Below are 18,873 nucleotides of genomic sequence, written 5' to 3'. Positions count from 1 at the left end.
AAAGCAAAGAAAAGGGCTAAAGGAAACGGAAAGACCTCCAGCTGTTGAGCCACTTAAGGGCTTGGTGATCCAGTAAGTCAGTCTGATTACTTGAAGGACAGGTGAAGAAAGTGTAGATCCAGATCCCAGTATATTTAACCAGCTGCAAACCAGACTCAGTGGCAACAGGTAGGAAAAAAAACCAAAAGAAAACCAAACAAATAAAAAACAACTGGATAAGGGAAAGGAAGTAAACTGCATAAGGAAAAGGAAGCATTCTAATATTACACTTATTTTAAAAAAATTGTTTAAATACTGAGATGTGCAACAGTGAACACTAAGTAAATCAGCACTGCTTTAAAAAAAGTTACAAATTACATTAAAAGAATTGTTTTAACTTTCATGTTGTTAAAGAACCATCAACTATAAACAAACTTTAAGCTCTAGGGATAGAATAAAATATATATATAGTATACACTATAAAATATATATATAGTTATATATAAATAATATATCTGATGTTTTACTTTGGTGATTCCAGGCTTCATTTAATATTAATTTTTTATGTCTTCACAAGCTTATTAATACAACCTTAATATTTCTTAATATAAATGATACAACTAAAAAACACAGTTTTGTTCCATGGGTTTGTAAGTTACTCCTAAAATGTTTATTTCAGTTCTTTGAATACAGCTATAGCAAGTTCCATGAAATCTTTAATGTTCATTTCAGAACAATACAAACAATGTGAGTTTATTCCAAAGATAGTCATAGAATCTACCTATTTTTCAGTCACTTTGAATTTAAATGGTATAGATCTTTAGCTGTACATATAGGTTTGTTTGGAATATAGTTCCAAGAGAAGTGTTAGGTATTTCATGAGTAATATCACCCCAAAACGACATGGTCAAATGCTATATAACTGGGTTTTAAGTGGCTGAATGACATAAGTATATAGTTTCTACAGGGAAAAAGTTTGAAGAGATTTTGAAACACATTGCCTTTCTTTGAAAACCATTTTCTGAGATCCCTGAGAAACTATTACAAAGCTTTCTTTGCAACTTTAAAGATTCATGCTTTTTAACATTATAGGTAAGGTCAGGAACTGTTCCTCTCAGCATCTTTTCTTTCCCATTCTTCTTTCTGATGAGTTTCTCACAACAATGAAATTAATTCATCCTTACATGAGAATGTATTTACAGCCATTGTTTTGATAAGTTTCTCCATTTTCTTTATGGAGAAATGACCTGCTTGTCACAGCTTCAAATATTTTGGATTTTTTTCTTAATTCAACCTCATGTTTTCTTTGATGTGCAGCTGACAAATTAGAGCTTCGTAAATTTATACACTGTGAATTTGATTTTCTACTAGAGGGTGGGGAATGAGAATTAAAATGGTGCTCTGATGTGGTTTTGTTCACAAGATTCCTCAATAATTTTTATATTGAAGCCATGCTTTTTAAAGAAAGAAATTATTAAAGGTACTAATTTATTTATGAGAAATCATTTTCCCTGTAAAACAACTGGCATTTACCTACAGTTGCCATAAAGCAGCATCTAGACTGACACACATCTTCCCAGGGCTCACAAGAGGAAATGACAATATTGCCTCAGATTTTGGTTGTTAACTATCAGCAGTATGGACAGAGATAGATAAGCTGGTGCACTGCCACACTTTTATTATTTATCTCAGCTTCAGAGAGGTATATTATCAATAATGCAACTTTTAGTATCAAACCAGAATGAAATAATGCTCCTGTCCTTTCTTTTCCTCCATCCTGTTTTCTTTCTCAACTTTGCCAGAGGAATATACCCAGGATATCAGTACCTTAGCAGTTAATCAATTTCTAGACTAATGGTTTTCATGTCCTTTTGTTAGAGGTTCCCCCTCCTCTTCCTTGAGCAGCTGCTGTTTTCTCTGAACCATAGCAACCAGTCAAGCAAGCAGAATAAGGAGCTGCCTTCAGAAAATAACACCAGCTCTGCTCCATACATGATCTATGAAGAGTGATTCACAGAAACCATTCCCACCCTTCAATTCTAGGCTTATAAATATTATTTCTCAGAAATGAGGTGTATTATCAAGAAAGGAAGTGTTATCAAAACCCCTACCAGCACTTCCCCATGGTCAATAGGCAGATGGCAGCTGAGAAGTTCTTTCAGTGGTGCTCTCTGCATTTGGTACCCTAATACCATGAAGGTAATTATTTTTGTCCTTAGGAAGAGGCCAGCTTGCAATAGCACAGAGCTTTTGAAAGGGCCATGTGGGTGGAAAAGAGGACCCAGCAGGGATCCTCTTCTTATCCCCCAGTTGGTATTGCATCACTTTCACAGAAATAGGAGTGCTAGGAAGTGATTTTAATAGTTACTATACATGGCTTGGTACCAGAAGACATTTCCATAGCTTTTCCAGTCTGTTGAAGTTTCCCTGTCCTACCTGGAGAAGTCTTTACATTGGTTGCACACTTTCCATCAGAGGCAGGAGAAGAAGCACCTATGACTTTTCAAATTTTCCTGACTTGAGAAGGTGTGTTGATGTGTGAAATAAAGAATTTTTAAGAATTTTTTTGGAAGAAAAGGAGCTAAAGATAAATGTGCTGCTTTGCTAATATTCTTGCAGTCATATATCTTCCTTAAGCAAGAACACAAGGCTTTAAAAATCACAATAATAGTAAAGAACGTTATAAATTCAGGATCAAATACTAAGTAAAACAAGAATGACAATTTACACATGCCTACAGAATAGTTAAAATACAATTGTTTTGGGTTTTTTTGCTAGATATCATAGTTTATTTTTTTAATTTCCTAACATACTTAATGATACTGGAAAAAAAAAAAGTAGACACTTCCAGGATTTGGAATTAAATCAAGTAACTACCTCAACAGAACAAGAGTTGCTCCATCATGGATTTTTATTCTGCTAGTGATGTAAAGTTTATGAGAATAGTTATGTACTTAATACTGTTGACTGGGTGTAAAGGAATGTCACTGCTCTGCAGCAAGGCTTGTGTGCATTCTCATGTAACTTCCATTTGCAGATCAATTGGCAGAATAACAAAAAATGCCTGTCTGTTTTAAAGGGTTTCAAGGAATACCATTATTAAAAATTCAGAACACTGTCTGGTTTAATGTAGGAGACCAATTTATTTTTAAAGATTACAATAAAATAATCCTCACCTAAAATCCCATTATTATATCCTATGAACATCAGCTGAATATATCAAATTAGCAAAAATTCCCACTGGCCAATTAAGAGGGTGATTAATACTGGAGCTTTTTGCAGCACTCCATTGAGAGAGCATTAATAGTTCATCAGACTCAGATTAAAGGGTTAGAAAAATTCACAAGATGATTTTGGTATAGTCATACTTTCTGAGTTTTGTTTTCTCAGACTGAAGTCTTTGCATATTGAATAAAACAAATTTTACTTTCTTCAAATATTGTCTTCTAGATTTATTAATGTATTTTACCATTTTCAATGCAGCACAATAATAAATCTTGAAGTAGAATATTATTTTCATTCAGAAATTAAAAATAACCATATATATATAGGAAAGAAAAAAAAAAAAGAGGACTTCAAGGACAGCATTATGCTAATGAAAATAAAGTTCAGGCTCTTATGTATGATTTTCTTTTGCTGCCAAATCTCAATGAAGAGACCTTAACTGTTCTGGATAGCTTTGCACAGGCTGAGGTGTTCAGAGCACTGTGCAAGGAATAATTGATTGCAGCAATTAACAGTGATACATAGCTTTGCTCTTCCATCAGCTGTCTGTCTCCACCAGCTGAAGAAAGGCCAAGAAACCAGTCTCCCTGGGTTACTGCAGCTGAGAGAAATACACTCACTGCCCACAGTATTGTGTTAGGCAGTTTTCTACACCACTACAGACATGGTCTAAAAGGTGCAGGGGAACTACATGACCTTGTGAGACATTAATAATAAACAATGCATAGAAGTATTTTATCCACATATTTAGGTTTTTTTTGCTTTTACCTTAATTTTAAGAATAGGAAGCAATTGTGACTCTTCAGCTTTCCTCCAAGATTTTGTTTTTTCACTGATGTTTGTGTCTTCACTTTAATTAAACTCTGTGAGTTCCTATAGAGCCTGGAAGCTTACTAACATATTTGTTTAATAGTTAGTAGAAGCTACTAACTTACTTACAGCATGAAGAAATAGATGATCTAATAAGAGGATGTAGCACTTAGTGTAGATCTAAGTATTAATATGAAGGACAATGTTTCAAAGGACCTTAAAAAAGAATTAACTAACCCTTAGAATAGAGTTTAAACCATTGATACTGTACTGCCTTTACTCAGTAAATTACACATACCATCATGATGGCATAGTTTCAGGGTCCTCAATTAATTGTGCTGTTTTTATGATCTTTCACACCTTTCATTGTGAACCAGAACCTTGTGAAGGATGAAGTGGATGCTAATATTTATATAGCACTTAATGTAATCAGGCTAGGCAGAACAGTTATATAAACACATAATAAAAAAAAAAAAGAGAATTTCTGGAGGGGTCAGCATACATTGGTTCCTAGGCCTGAGTTTTTGTTAATCCTCTGGGCACAGGAAGTACCAGATACATTATGGCACGCTGAGTGTGGTCTGTCAATAAATTAATATTTAACAATCAAGAGAGATTAGGAACTGAATGTTAGCTTTAGAAAAACACTCTAAAATTCCAAACCAAACTGCTTCCCTGAAAACAATAGGCAAAGCCCAACAGAAACCAATTAACTTTGAGGGTTAAATAGACATTTGCAGAAGTACTGTACTTAAGGTTTGAAAAATACAGGTTTCGGGAGAGGAATGACCTAATTCAGAAACTTTTTAACATACAGTTTTAAAAAAAATTCAGCAACTGGATGGTGAAGGTGCAGAAGGGCTACTTGTGTCTCTCTAGATACTGAATGTAATTGGGTTTCTGACTGAGAGCCAAGTCTTGATTTTTTCTTTTTTTAGCTTAACAAGTATAGGTTAAAGATGTGTGTAGGTAAGAAAGTTGTTCTTTTCCTAAAATCATCTCTTTTAAAGAAGTGTACAGCTCTTTGGTGTTTCAAGAAAGTTTTTCATTACCTCTCCCAGCAGCACTGTAGATATACCTGTTTGTGATGAACATGCAGAAAAAGTCTTCTCTGCCTCACTCAAGAGGATTTAATGTTTGGGTTTTTTTCTGGCTTCCAGTATATTGTAAAAAAAGGGCTGCAGCTGGCAAGTACAAGGACAGACTGAGTAGTACAAGGCAAAGAGTACAGGCACAGCCACCTCAAATACAGTGCCTGAGGTGATCAAATATTTTTGCACTCATTCAGGTATCTTCTTATGTCCTCATCAGATCAAATGATACATTCATCATTATACAAGTGACTGTATCTTTTTCTGTTCAAGAAATTTATCTTCTAGCTGCAGTTTTGACCTTTTGTTTATGTATGTTTATAAAACCTAAGATGGAGTAAATGCAGAATCAATAATGACTTATTGAAAGTGAATGACTGCTGAATGTCTTACCTGCTGCTTTTCAAAACTTTTAGTATTTGTAGTTGTAAATTTCATTAGAACAAAGAAACTTTGTGTAGTGTATTATCTGGAGTAATAATTTGTGGAATGCCAGCCTCATGTAATTTTTGTCAGTGGTCTACCTAGAAATATAATAGTTCATATCAGAAGAAGTAGACCATTATAATAGCCTTTCAAGGTGAAATTCTGCTAGTTATTTTCTGCTTTTAAAGATGGGTTTTCTCACTTGATACTATCCTATGTAGCTGCAAGAAAAATGGCCTTTGTTTGTCTAGTAAAGCTGAGTGCATGAGCTCTTTTATTAGACACAATGCATTTTCCTAGAGAAGTAATGCTCCACATTTTGGTTTAAATGATTTCAAAACAGAAAGAGGGTAGATTTACTCTAGATATCAAGAATTAATTCTTCCACTATGAGGTAGTAAGATACCCAGAATAGCCTAGGAAGTTGTGGCTGTCCCTCTGCCTAATGGTGTTCAAGGCCAGGTTGGATGAGGCCTTGTGAAACCTGGGCTGGTGGGAGGTGTCCTCTGCCCATGCAGGGGGTTGGATCTTTAGTAATCTTGAAAGTCCCTTCTAAACATATTCAATGATTCTTTGGTTATTCTATATCCATAAATGTTGGTGTGTTTTACCATTCTTCCCTCCTGTCCCAATTCTGTCCTTTTGATTTTGATCCCTGACAGATCATCAAGGTTTTTTGAGGTGTTTCTCAGGTTTCATTGCCTGCTCATCTGTCCCTCAAGTCAAAACCCCACTTCTGCTGCTGCACAGGGCTTTCTCTTGCCCATTCCCTGGACATAGGAACATTAATGTTTGGCAGTCTTGTGCCAATAGTCCATCACTTTCAGCCTCCATTGTATCAGCTTAACATGCGTAAACCAGCTTTCTGATCATGACTGTTCTTAAAAGCATCTTACTGATGGAGAGCTCTCCTAATAGAAGCTGAGGAGAAAATCCAGGGACACCTCAGGATAAGCTGTCACTACCCTCAGTCCAGAGCTTTACACCCCTACCTAAAAGGCGAGTTCTCACAAACAAAAATTTGCTTGGAAAAACTGTAAAAGAATTTGTGAGAAAATTTCCCCAAGTTCTTTTTGTGATGGCTGTTGCACTGCTGAGGTATTTTTTTTTCTGGTATCCTGTATGGAAAATTTGAAGGGAAGCTGGAATATTGAAGAAGAGAAGTTTCTTGGAGTTAAAATTCCTCATCTCTATGTAGGAACTCTTACAGAGGAAGGAATTTGGAAACATGGCAAATTCTGCAATGTAGGTTTAGCTACAACTCTTTCCTACAAAGGTTCTGGGGCTTTCTATTACTCTGACTTTTCCCTTGTGTTCAGTCACATTTGCACTGGCTAAATATCTTCCTCTTGTGAAGACAAATTAAGAGGAGATTCAGAACAAAGGAGAGAGATGTGCCACCTGACAGCTGAATTTTCTATGCTGAAATCTATGAGTGAAGGCACTCTAACCCCATCCATTCTTTGTCTCTACTCTCAGGAAGAGGGTAACCATCTGGAAAAAGGAGGGGAAATATGTGTTTGCAATAGAATTTCAGTTTCTTAAAAAAGTATTAGACCTGCAGCGGGCTATTTTGAGATACATAGAAGAGTCTAAGCTGTAGTAAACATATTTATGTAAAATCTGTCTGTGAAATATTGCAGATATAAAAATCCCCAGAACAATAAATCTTGTTCTTCGTGAGGGAGATAGATTCTAAGGTTCACCAGCTATACAGATCAGATGAGTCTCACATGAACTGCTCTGGCCAGAGCTGCACTAGTAATAAACAGGATTTTTATTACATTTCTAAGTGGCTTCATGACATGTGTTTTAAATTACTGTAAGCTTCACAAACTGCAGCTCAGAAGTGTTGTACAATTTGAATAGTTCAAATTTGTTCCCTTTGCTCTATTTCAACACAGTGCCTCGGCTTCTTTTGCCAGAAGAAAATATGCCTTTTATTTCTTTTATTCACTGTCTGATCAGATTTGTTCAAGTTTTGCATGATAATGGCAAAAGGAATTTAAGTATTTTATATGCAGAGATAGAGCAAAATACTTCCTCACTTGTATTTTAAACTGATAGACCCTCTCATTTCAGGTAACAATATCTTATTCTAGGAGTATTTTTACTGATTTTTAAAATATGAGTTCAGGAATCTTGACATTGGACCCACCTCCTCCTGGCTGTTTCTGCCTAGACTAGATGCAGTGCTTGGTACAACCACACCACACTTGCCTCTGCAACGCCCCTATCCTATATGAGCTCTTAGCCCAAGAGAAACAACAGTAAGCTCAGTGATACTAATCCCAAGATACTTATTAATTTAGGCTTTAATTTATATTAAACTTTTTTAAACATCACTGAGTCAATTTTTCACAGATTGTGGATTATGCTTCAGAGCCTGGTGAACTGATGGATGTATTTAAATCAGTTTAGGTCAGAATGCTAACTCCATCTCTGTGTTTGGACATATTCACTCCATGGCAAAAATCAAGACTGAAAAAAAAATTACTATTCCTTGTGAATGAGAGCTTCCACCCTTCAATCAAGCCTCTCCAGGAAAAGACACACAAAAATAAAAAGAGTTGTGGGCAAACTAAGTGCAAAACTGAAGTAAGTGAGTTGTGGTGGCGTTTTTTTTTTACCACTACAGGCAAAGCTAGGGACATGTTCAAAGTTTCCACTCTCAATGCGAACAAATATGTCTGAGTTTTCTCAGCAGAGTTAGATCATCTAGTCCTCAGCTTATGTTTGCATTTTTATTCAGCAGGTGTGAACAATAAAAATAAAAGTTGAGAAATTATACATTTTTTGCATTTAAATTCAGATCACTACATGTTAGAGCAGCAATATTACAGGGTCCAATATTTTGCAGGTGGATATTCTACCAACAAAATGAGAGGAAACTTAAAATGTAGAACCAATACCCAGTCAGAGCCACTCCCTGTAACTGAAAAATCTTCAAAAAAAATTTTTGTTCTTCCATTAATTTGTGGCTGACATCTAACCTCATATACCCTTTCTATAAAGATTTTCTCAAAATAAAATCTGACCCTGGGGTAGGTGATACCATATTTCTGGCTAACCCAGACAGAGAGATGGCCAAAGGATGGACTTTACTGCTTTTTAACTTCTAAGAATTTTGAAAACAACTGGAGAGGAAATAACCTCTATAATTTTTATTCAGACCAATATAGCAGTAATTGAAGGTCAACAGTTTAGGTAAATTAGAATGAAAAAGCCTTAGCAAAATTTTTAGTGAAATAGTTCTATAGTAATACTTGTTTAAAAGAAAGAAATCTTGAGAAGTTACTAAAAAAATTCCTAAGGGGAGAATTAAATAGCTGTCTTCTGTAGCTGATCTGATATCCCTTTTTAACTTTTTTTTCTCAAAGTTAAAGCTTTTGTTTTATATGGCATCATAGTAGATCAATTAATTTAGTGTTATTTATATCTGAAATATCTGTAACGTTATTTTTCATTTCATTCTGGCAGCATGACAAAAATGATTTTGGCAGTTATTTTTAGGCTACCAGTAGAGAAATTTTCTAGGTGAGAGTATAAAATACTAACACATCATTTATCTTCTATTACATTAACTTCATTTTTCAAATGTTATCCTTGTGTAGTGGATTTCATTTATTTAAGGGAACTGTTAGAATTAGATCAATTTTATTTCCATGTTTGTGATGGTTTTTTTCTCAAGAACATGGTGGATTTCTTTGGGGTTTGATTTTTCTGGCGGGGTTGGGTTTTTTTGTTTGTTTTTTTAGCATTAAGTTTTTCTTTAACATTACCCTTTAACTTAGAAAACTGCCACAGTTTTTTCCTGGGAATCACAATAGCTTCAAGGATGCTTATGTGATAGTGTCCTTGGTAAAATTTATATTTTTTTCCACCAAACCATATTTCCCACATATTGGCCATTTGACAGGTGGTTTGGTTTCCACAGCAGTCTTCCTTGTAGCTGTGCTTTGGTCATGGCTCATATTGTTTCAGCTATTTATTTCCATTAAAGAGTTCAATATCTCTTTACGTTTATTCTAAGCAGCAGCTATTACACCTACCAGCTTCAAAGAGATTCAACCCAAACTATTAGCACAAGGGGCTTCATAACTACGAATTATGTTTCATTAGTCCTATCCATCACAACATGATTGTTGTCATCATGGGGAAGTTAAGACCCTCAACATATCAAGTTCTAAGGTCATGCAAATAGATCCTACTCTCAGAGATTGTCAAGTGTATCCAGCTGGAACACCCAAGGGTCAGGGAGAATACTACATCTATTATATGTTGTTAAGAAATATCTGCTGTTGTAGGGAGGAGCATATATTTAGGAAAACAGAATGTGTGTATTTGGAAATAAGAAGAAGTAAACTGCAAGGAAGTCCAAACATGCTGGATTATTACCCAGTGTAGAGGTGTTACCCTGCTGTAGGCCAAGCAGCTTGCTTGAGACATTGTGTTACTTGTGATGAAATTCAGTCTCATTTTCTAAGTAAAAATATTTATTTTCCCTTGTGATGATCAAAATCTTTTGTGTTATCCTGGGTGACAATTTTGTGAGCCTGAGGCAGATTAATCTAGTCATCCAGTCACCCGTATGGCACCACTTTAGTAAGAAAATTATAATTTAAGTGATACAATGATTCTCACAGCTTTTTATTGCTGATGTTTAGAAAAGATCAGAACACACACATAATGCTTAGAGTATTCTTGAAGTATTTCAGGCAGCAAATGTACACCACCAGATTAAATTTTCAAAGGCAGGTCATTAAATTGGTCTCTTGCATCCTTTTATATGTAATTTTAACTCACAGACAAGACCCCCAGATACACAAGAGGATTAAATGAGAATTGAACCAAGCCAGAACTGTGCCCTGTTTCCTGAAGAAGGGAAAGTTTCCTTTACAAGTTTCTGCCAGCTTCACACCTTCCAAACACAAAAAGAGAGCATTTCAAGCTGCCTACCACGGGCAAACATTATGATGTTTATGATTAATTGGTGCATCATAGTACTCATTAGACTTTAAAGACAGAAGGAGCCCATATTTGAAGGATACTTTTGGTCAATTTATTTGGACTGTGGTCTTTGAACATTTTTTGGATCTTGAACAGAACTGGTAATAGGTGCTTGTTTACAGACCTTACTATACCAGCAAAATAATTTAAAATCTGTATTACACAGAGTCAATTCTCCACAAATAGAGACTCTTTTATAATACCAGATATGCAGTAGTAACAAGGATTGTACAAATTGCTCTGAAATGCTCATGCCCAGTTCCTAAATACTCCAAATACTGACAATTCTTTCACAACACTCAGAATCAGCACCACATAGATATTAAAATAAGCAAATAAATAAATATATTTAATATCCCAAAACTGTTACTCCAAAATATACTGTTCAGTATGGTACTGTCTGAGTTTACTGATATAATAAATTTTTAGTTTTCTTCATCTGACTTGTTAGAAAAGTTTTATTTTATAAAGAGAATTTTGTGGACAGCCTCTCAGATGTCAATGGGGAGGTTTATGCCATTATAATGTATAGCAATTATAATGACTGCATTTTTTCCCTGATTTTCTTTGAGCAAGTACTCGGAGTTAAATTTAAAACTGGAGGTATCTTTTAAATTGTTTTCACACTTTAATGTGTATTATATCATCCCATCATGAGAACTTTGTCTGGAGCATGGAGCTTTTGCTCTACTAAGGAACATATTTTTAAAAGTAATAAATATTATTCTGCAGATCTCATTTTTGCACCTTTCTTATATAGTTTGAGTTCTTAGGGCCCATTAAGGTAGTTCAGTCTTGAAATAGTTAATGTTTTCTACACAAATAAATAAAGATTGTTCCTAGCTGAAACAAACCTCTATTTCTACAGCAGTCACTGATTATTCTAAATATAGCTAGTTCAGAGAAAAAAAATCAGTATTTACTTTTTCTTTACTCAGGATCAAAGACTGATAAATGAAGCTTTATGTACAAACATCAGTGCAGGATTTTCAGGTGTATTTTTCAGAGGGTCTATATCATTTCACAATAAAATAAAAGTTGTCCAAATCTGGTCATTCTGACATACCACGAGCTAAATTCATGAAAATCTGGGCATATAAATCTGAATGATCATCTGTTAAAGTTCTAGGAATAATTTAATTTATGAAATTTTACTGATAGAACAGTCTTTGATGTTTCCTATATTCTGATCTTTCGAATGTGAATATTGTAAGGTTTCATGTTATAGCTTGTTCCTGAAATGGAACAAAATTATTCTAAGATGCATGCCAGACTCTTCCCATAGGATGGTTGTGAGTAGGTTTTGAAGAAACACGATAATTATGCTGTATTTACTACAGTAACTGCTTATGATATTACTGGTAGGTGGGTGTGGGGAAATAGCTCCATGTGCTAAGCCTGTATTTTTTTCTATATACAGCTTTTTGCAGTTGCAAGACACCTCCCTGTAATAAAAGGATTTAAAATTATAACCTGTTGGTCAATATTAGTTATCTAAAGACTGTTATATATCACACTGCTGCCTCCTGTGAGAACACACATAGAATCAGCCTGGAGGAGAAAAGACAGCACAGAAAGAGCCGTGCTTTGTCTGTTCCCTCACAGGACACTTTCTGCTGGGCCTTTTGCAACCCCACTGACTGTCCCACATTGGCCTTTTCAGCCATCAGCAAGTGTGGGGAGAACCCTTCTGAAATCTTCATTCCTGAAGCCAATCCATGATGATGATGATGGTACTTCAATGAGTCTTTCATATTCCTTCTAATAAATGACCCTCAATTACATGGCCTTTTTTTTTAAGTCCCAGGATAAGTTAAATAACAAAATTAGGCCCATTCTCTTCTTAAAGGCTACACTGATATTGTTGGTGAATTAGATATACTATTTTATATATCTATGCTTCTTCCATTCATTAAACTGGTAACATGCTTTCCCATAAGAAGTCTTCAATCTGTGCATTTTTCTCCTAAATGTGAAGTTAAATTAAACTGAGTGTAAAAACCAGATGAACAGCTGTCTGTAATAATAGGTCTTTAAGTGTTTTATATGACACATCAACATTTTTTGGTATACAGATAAGGAAATGGGACATATGGCAATGGTGGAAAGCAACTATGACATTTTTTGAACATGTTAATAACACATACATGTGATCACAGTCACTTTAAAGCCTCCTTTATCTTCAAGTTGTTTTCTACAATTACATCCTAGCAATGTTGCATTTATTACTATGTGAAGTGTGACTACTATTGTACTACTATTGTACCTCTATTATAGGCAAGCTTTAATAATATAAATTACCCAGGGCTGAAGACTATTTTGCAATGACTATGTCTAGCTGTCAAAATCTTATTGCCACACATGAAAAATAATGGAATTATATTTTCAGGACCATGGCACTATGAAGCCTTTGTAGTGTGTTCATTAAATTTTCTGCATCAAATATTCATTTTTTATCAGTTCTTACTTAATTTTCTTGAAATGCTGTTCCTGAGAATAACCATGTTACATCTTCAATCTTTCCTTATATTTTAGATGTGTTACATCTTGACTAAAAAATATGGCAGGAAATATCATTTGTGTTTCAGGCTCACATGGATTTGTCAGTATTCTTACTGATTGTGATTTTTTCCTTGTGATTATCCCATGATGATTCCTCTGTGTGGCTGCCAGATAAAATCTTGATCACATTTCATAAAAGACAGGTGAAAAGGTGATGGACTGAGTTGCTGCACATGAAGTGTGACCATTCTTTACTCTGGGAAAACTAGGTTGATTGTAAGCAGAAACAATCTGTCCTTGATTGATATACACACTGAGTGAAGCATTATATTAGCTGATTAATTTAAAAATACAACTTACAGTGTCACATATTCTCTTGCTGATATCCCCTTTAAAAAGCCATTTTCTTTGTTGTGATCCCAAGAGTGAAAATAAACTATTCTTCATGAATTTATCAGGTATCTCTTTCAAAGAGGTAAACTTAGTATGAAATAAAATGTTATTTCAAATTGACAATCTGTCAATAATGATCAGTTAAAGCAGTGATAACTATTAATTACAATTGACTGCATACATCTTAGGTAGAGGTCCCTGCAAAGAGTTAAACTTCTAGTTAGTTTGTACACTGATTTAAAGAGCTGACAGTTTAAACAGACAAGACAGACAAGTGATATCCTTTTTATTTACAAAGATGTTTTTTTTAATATCCTGAGCCTCATGTAGATTAATGAATTGGTGCCTTTGTGTCAAGTAAGCTGCCCCATTTATTTTATATCAATCTGTGAACTGGGCCCATGTAGAAGTAATCTCATTTGATGGAGTTTCAAGAAGATCAGTTGGTTTGGTAAATATTACCAAAAGCTGTAAGAAACCCTTTTGCCAGCAAGCTATAAAATGTGTTTTATTTTGTAATGTGAACCTGTGACAGAGAAAAAATCTAGTTTTTCTGGGTATCAGTTCTCTTGCTACTGTACTGTTAGAGCTCTGCTTCAACAGGACACTCTAGGATGGAAAACTGCATATGAAACTAGGGAGGGAAAATGGCACTTTATTTTCATTCAGGATTATTTCTGCAAAATGTGAAGTGGGGAAAGAAAAATAATGTCTTCATGCCAGTCTATACGCTTTCTGGATTGTATTAAAACTAGTACAAGCATATAAAAACCTAACAAAATATCAGAAATAAAATTTGGTCTGAAGAAAAACACATATCAATCAAATATGATAAATAAAGTGTTTCCAAAATACAAACAAAGAGCATTGATAGTGCTCTGACATCTTTACTCTAGTGCCTTAAAATTTGGAAAATTTTTCAAAATTAACTTTCAGTGGATGTTTGCATATTGGAGAATGTAAAGGTGACACCAGATCACAGAATCACTGTAAAACAAACTAATTTAAAATCCTACAGTGAAATGCATTAGTGATTTTCATGAACTCTTTTGCAACTGCTTTGCATCCCTTAGGTGTCCAGAATAATAGGGGCAGGCAGTTATATTCCTTGGGTAGGAAAAGAAGATAAGAGCTCTTATTTTTTTTATTATCAAAAAAGGGTCATTGGAGAAATTGTTTTAAAAAGTGTAAACATCATTTATTTAAATATTTAATTTAAAATATTTTATTTAACTGAATTCTGAGCCATTTGTGATATAGTATGTTTGTACTTATTGTAACAAAGTAGGCAAACTGAGTTTATGGCTATCTATGAAAGTCCAGGTATAGAATTCATTCATAAAAAATCAGGGCCATGTGGTTTCCTAGAATTGGAAAATGATCTTGCTGCACCCTTTTTAAGGAAGGTAGAAAGAAAGTCCTCAAATAAGAATATAAAAATATCAGGTGTACAAAATATCCAATGAGTTTTACAAAAGGAAGTTGATTGTTCCTGAATAAGAATACGTGGCCTCAGCAAGTTTTCTTTTCCTGATAGACAAATATAGAAATTCTTAACTAATAAGAAAACCTGTAGTTAACTTGTTATTTTTAGTATGCCTGAAATACAAATGCAGGAGTTACTCTTAATATATCATCACAAACTGTATATACATAAAATGCTTTTGTACTCTTCCCCTGTCTATGTCTGGTATTTGTGACCCTAAGTCACACATTTCTGATGTTTTGAGAAAGGAAGAATAAGTTAAAAGTGCCATGCAGTATGAAAAGTCTTGTCTAGCTAAGATGTCACTATGTGTGCAGCTAGAGAAACAGAAAATGAAGCTTTTTTCCCAAATTATTCTTGTTATTGATGAAAATATATTTTCCTGATTCCGTGCCATCTGGATGGATTTTGCCTGTGCTCTCCTAAATTTTCACTCCAAATGACTTTATTTGTAATCTTAAATCATGCAGAGCAACAATTATTTATGCCATATAAATCTATATCTTTATAATTAATCAGTATGATAATTGACATTCAATTGTTCACGTGGCTTCCTTACATTGTAAGTGTCATAATCACGAAAGAGAAGTGGAAATCTATTCTGGGAAGGCAGCAAAGAAAAACAAATGCAGAAGTGTAGGGCTAGAATTTATAGACCTGTGTAATGTAACATTTGCATACTTAGTGAAAAGTTTTGATGTCTTTGCAGGGGAAACATCAGATTATGGACAACTGACTGGAAGACTTGATAATTTATAATTAGAGGTCTGAATAACAATAACTAATGAAATCACTTTGATAGGGAATGAAGACAGTGTCTTATGGGGGCTAAACCTTACATTCAGCTGCACAGATGGATGACTCAGCTAACCAAGAAAGCAGAACACTTTCAGGGGTGGCAGGAATTCTGTGAAACAACCTGTCCCAAGATACTGATGGACTGCAGAACTTTGTCATTTTTTACAGATGTACAGGAAAGAATGTTATCAGTAGTCTGAGGGGAAATCATGCTTAACTGATCTGACATCTTTCTATAATGTTGTGACTGGCTGAGTAGATGAGGGAAAGCAGTGAGAGCAACTTTGGAATGCTTCTGCTGTTGTTTCTATAACATCCTCATAGGTAAGCTTAGGAAGTGTGGGCTAGATAAGTGGACAGTGAATTGGATTGGGAACTGGCTGGATGCAGAGCTCAGAGGCTTGTGACCAGTGGCACAGAACCTAGTTAGAGGTTGGTAGTTAGTAGTCTTCTCTGGGGAATCAGGACTGGGTCCAGTCTTGCTGAACATATTAATCAGTGACCTGGATGAAGGGACAGAGTACACCCTCAGCAAGTTTGCTGATGATACCAAACTGGGCGGAGTGACTGATGCACCCAAAGGCTGTGCCCTCATTGTCACGGTTTAACACTGACCCGGCAATTAAACCGAATAACAGACGCTCTCTTTAATCTCTCTCTCCCTCGATGAAGAAAGGAGAGAGAATAAGGGAGAGAGACTTATGAGTTGGAAACTAAACTACACAACTTTAATGAAACAGTAATGGTAAATAGGGAAAAATTACTAAATATATACAAATATACAGGAAAATGGAAACCACGTTCCTCCCCCTTTCCCCCAATAACTCTCACGTCACCACCAAGGCTGTAGGGCAGCCCTGGGAAAGTCAGGCTGGACTCCTGGAGTCGGCAGCAGTCGGGAACTGGAGGCAGGAACACAACAGATATGGGCTGGCACGGATCAGGACCACAGGCAGACGAATGGACAGGATCCTTCCAGGATGCCAGGGAGGAAGGGAAGCAGGAAATCAGGAAAAAGATCTGGCTCGGCCTCTCGTGATGCCTCAAATTTTATACTGAGTGTGACATATATGGGATGGAATACTCTGTTTGGTTAATTCTGGCATCTATCTTGTCTGTTCCTCCCAAAGGAGGGCTCTGGTGGGACCTCTGTAATCCTCCTGGACGGTAAAATGCTTTCCTAAGAGCTGAGCAGTGTCTTGGCTCTGCATACCAGTCTCTAGCAGTAACTATAAACATCAAGTGTTATCAATCCTAAAAGCACACACTGTCTGAGAAACTTAGCTAAAAGCAAAGTACAAGACAGAAATCACCTTTATCCTGGCCCAAACCAGGACACCTCATCCAGAGTGACCTGATCAGGATGGAGAGCTGGGCAGGGAGTAACCTAATAGAATTCTACAAGTGTAAGGTTCTGTACCTAGGGAGGAATATCCCCATGGTTAGGGGTTCACCTAAAGCAGCTCTGCAGAGGAGAAACTGGGAGTCCTGGTGCCCAAGTTTACTATGAGCCAGCAAAATGCCCCCTGTGGCCAGAAAAGCCAATGACAACCTGGGCTGCATTAAGAAGAGTGTGGCCAACAGGTCAAGGGAAGTTATCCTGCCTTTCTACTCTGTCCTGCTGAGATCACATCTGGAATTCTGCCTCCAGTTCCGGGCAATCCGGTACAAGAAGGATAAGTATTTTCTGGGTAGAGTCCAGTGGAGGATTACAATTAGGGGACTGAAGCACCTCTCCTATGAGGAAAGTTAAGCCTGGAGAAGACTAAGAGAGGGTCTTATCAATGCTTATATATATATATATATATATATATGTATAGCAGGCATCAATAGGATGGGGCCAGATTCACTTCAGTGGTGCTCAGAGACAGGAGGAGGGGCATCAGGCACAAACTAGAACATGGGAAGTTCCATCTGAACATGAGGAAAAACTTCTTTTGAGGGTGACAGAGGTCTGGAACAGATATGTTGTGGAATCTCATCTGGAGATATCAAAACCTACCTAGATGTGATCTTGTGCAACCTGCTCTAGGTGAACCTGCTTCAGCAGAGGGTTGGACTAGGTGGTCTCCAGTGGTTCCTTCCAATGCCTACCATTCTGTGTTTCTTAACTGAATTCTAGGATTTAATTGTAGGCAAGTAATTAAAAACAGTATATCCATCTGATGGGAGAACACAGCTCTGTCAGGTGCTGCTCTTTCTCTTTGTGTGGTGTTTAAGATGGAGCAGCTCAAGTTCCATCTCAACATAAGGAGAAATTTTTTTACTGTGAGGGTGACGTAGCACTGGCAGAGGCTGCCCAGAGAAGTTGTGGAGTCTCCTCTGGAGACTTTCAAAACCAGTTTGGATGCATTCCTGTGTGTCCTGCCCTAGGTGATCCTGCTGTAGCAGGGGGATTGGACTAGAAGATCTCTAGAGGTCCTTTCCAACCCCTAACATTCTATGCTTCTATGATTCTCTAAGTCCATGGCAGTTTAAAGCATTGTGCAGGCAAAAATGGTAAAATCTATTTTAAATATATAAATTAAAAAATAGGTGTGAGTGAGACTGTTGACACTAAAGCAAGCATAAGAGAATTACTTCTGATTATATCAGAGAGCTGCAAGTGTCATGAAGCTTTTGCAGGAGAAATATTTTGCTTTTACCAGAAAGTTTACTGTGGAAAACATTGAATGACTCTGTAGCTGAATATCAGACATGGTTTCATAATTTATACAGTTCAAGAGCAAAATTATGAAAAATGAGGATATAGAAAAAATATACAACTCTCTGCAAAAGGTAACTACTGGCCCTTGAGATCAATATTGGAGATTTGTAGACTCATCAGTTTGCAAATTACAATGTAAGTGCCCCTGAGAATACTATAGTTGTCTAAACACTGGTGAGGCTGATAGATACATGAAGAGTTAGCCCTTATATATCTCCATCTTGTTAATAAAACAGTATTTGGAATCCAGTTATTTCAGCTTGGTTTCCTCACACTTTCACTAACATATGCAAAGCAAATACACATTGTGACAAGCATATTTTATGCACCATTTTTCACCCTCTGGGAATGTGTATGATTGGTGATAGATCATGTTTCTACACTCTGTCTACTAAAATCATAAGAAATTTTAATTAAAGAGACTATTTCCCAAGATTATATGTCAT

Source organism: Calypte anna, chromosome 4A, assembly GCF_003957555.1.
Source record: "Calypte anna isolate BGI_N300 chromosome 4A, bCalAnn1_v1.p, whole genome shotgun sequence".
Taxonomy (NCBI): domain Eukaryota; kingdom Metazoa; phylum Chordata; class Aves; order Apodiformes; family Trochilidae; genus Calypte; species Calypte anna.
This window is presented reverse-complemented; position numbering follows the sequence as displayed.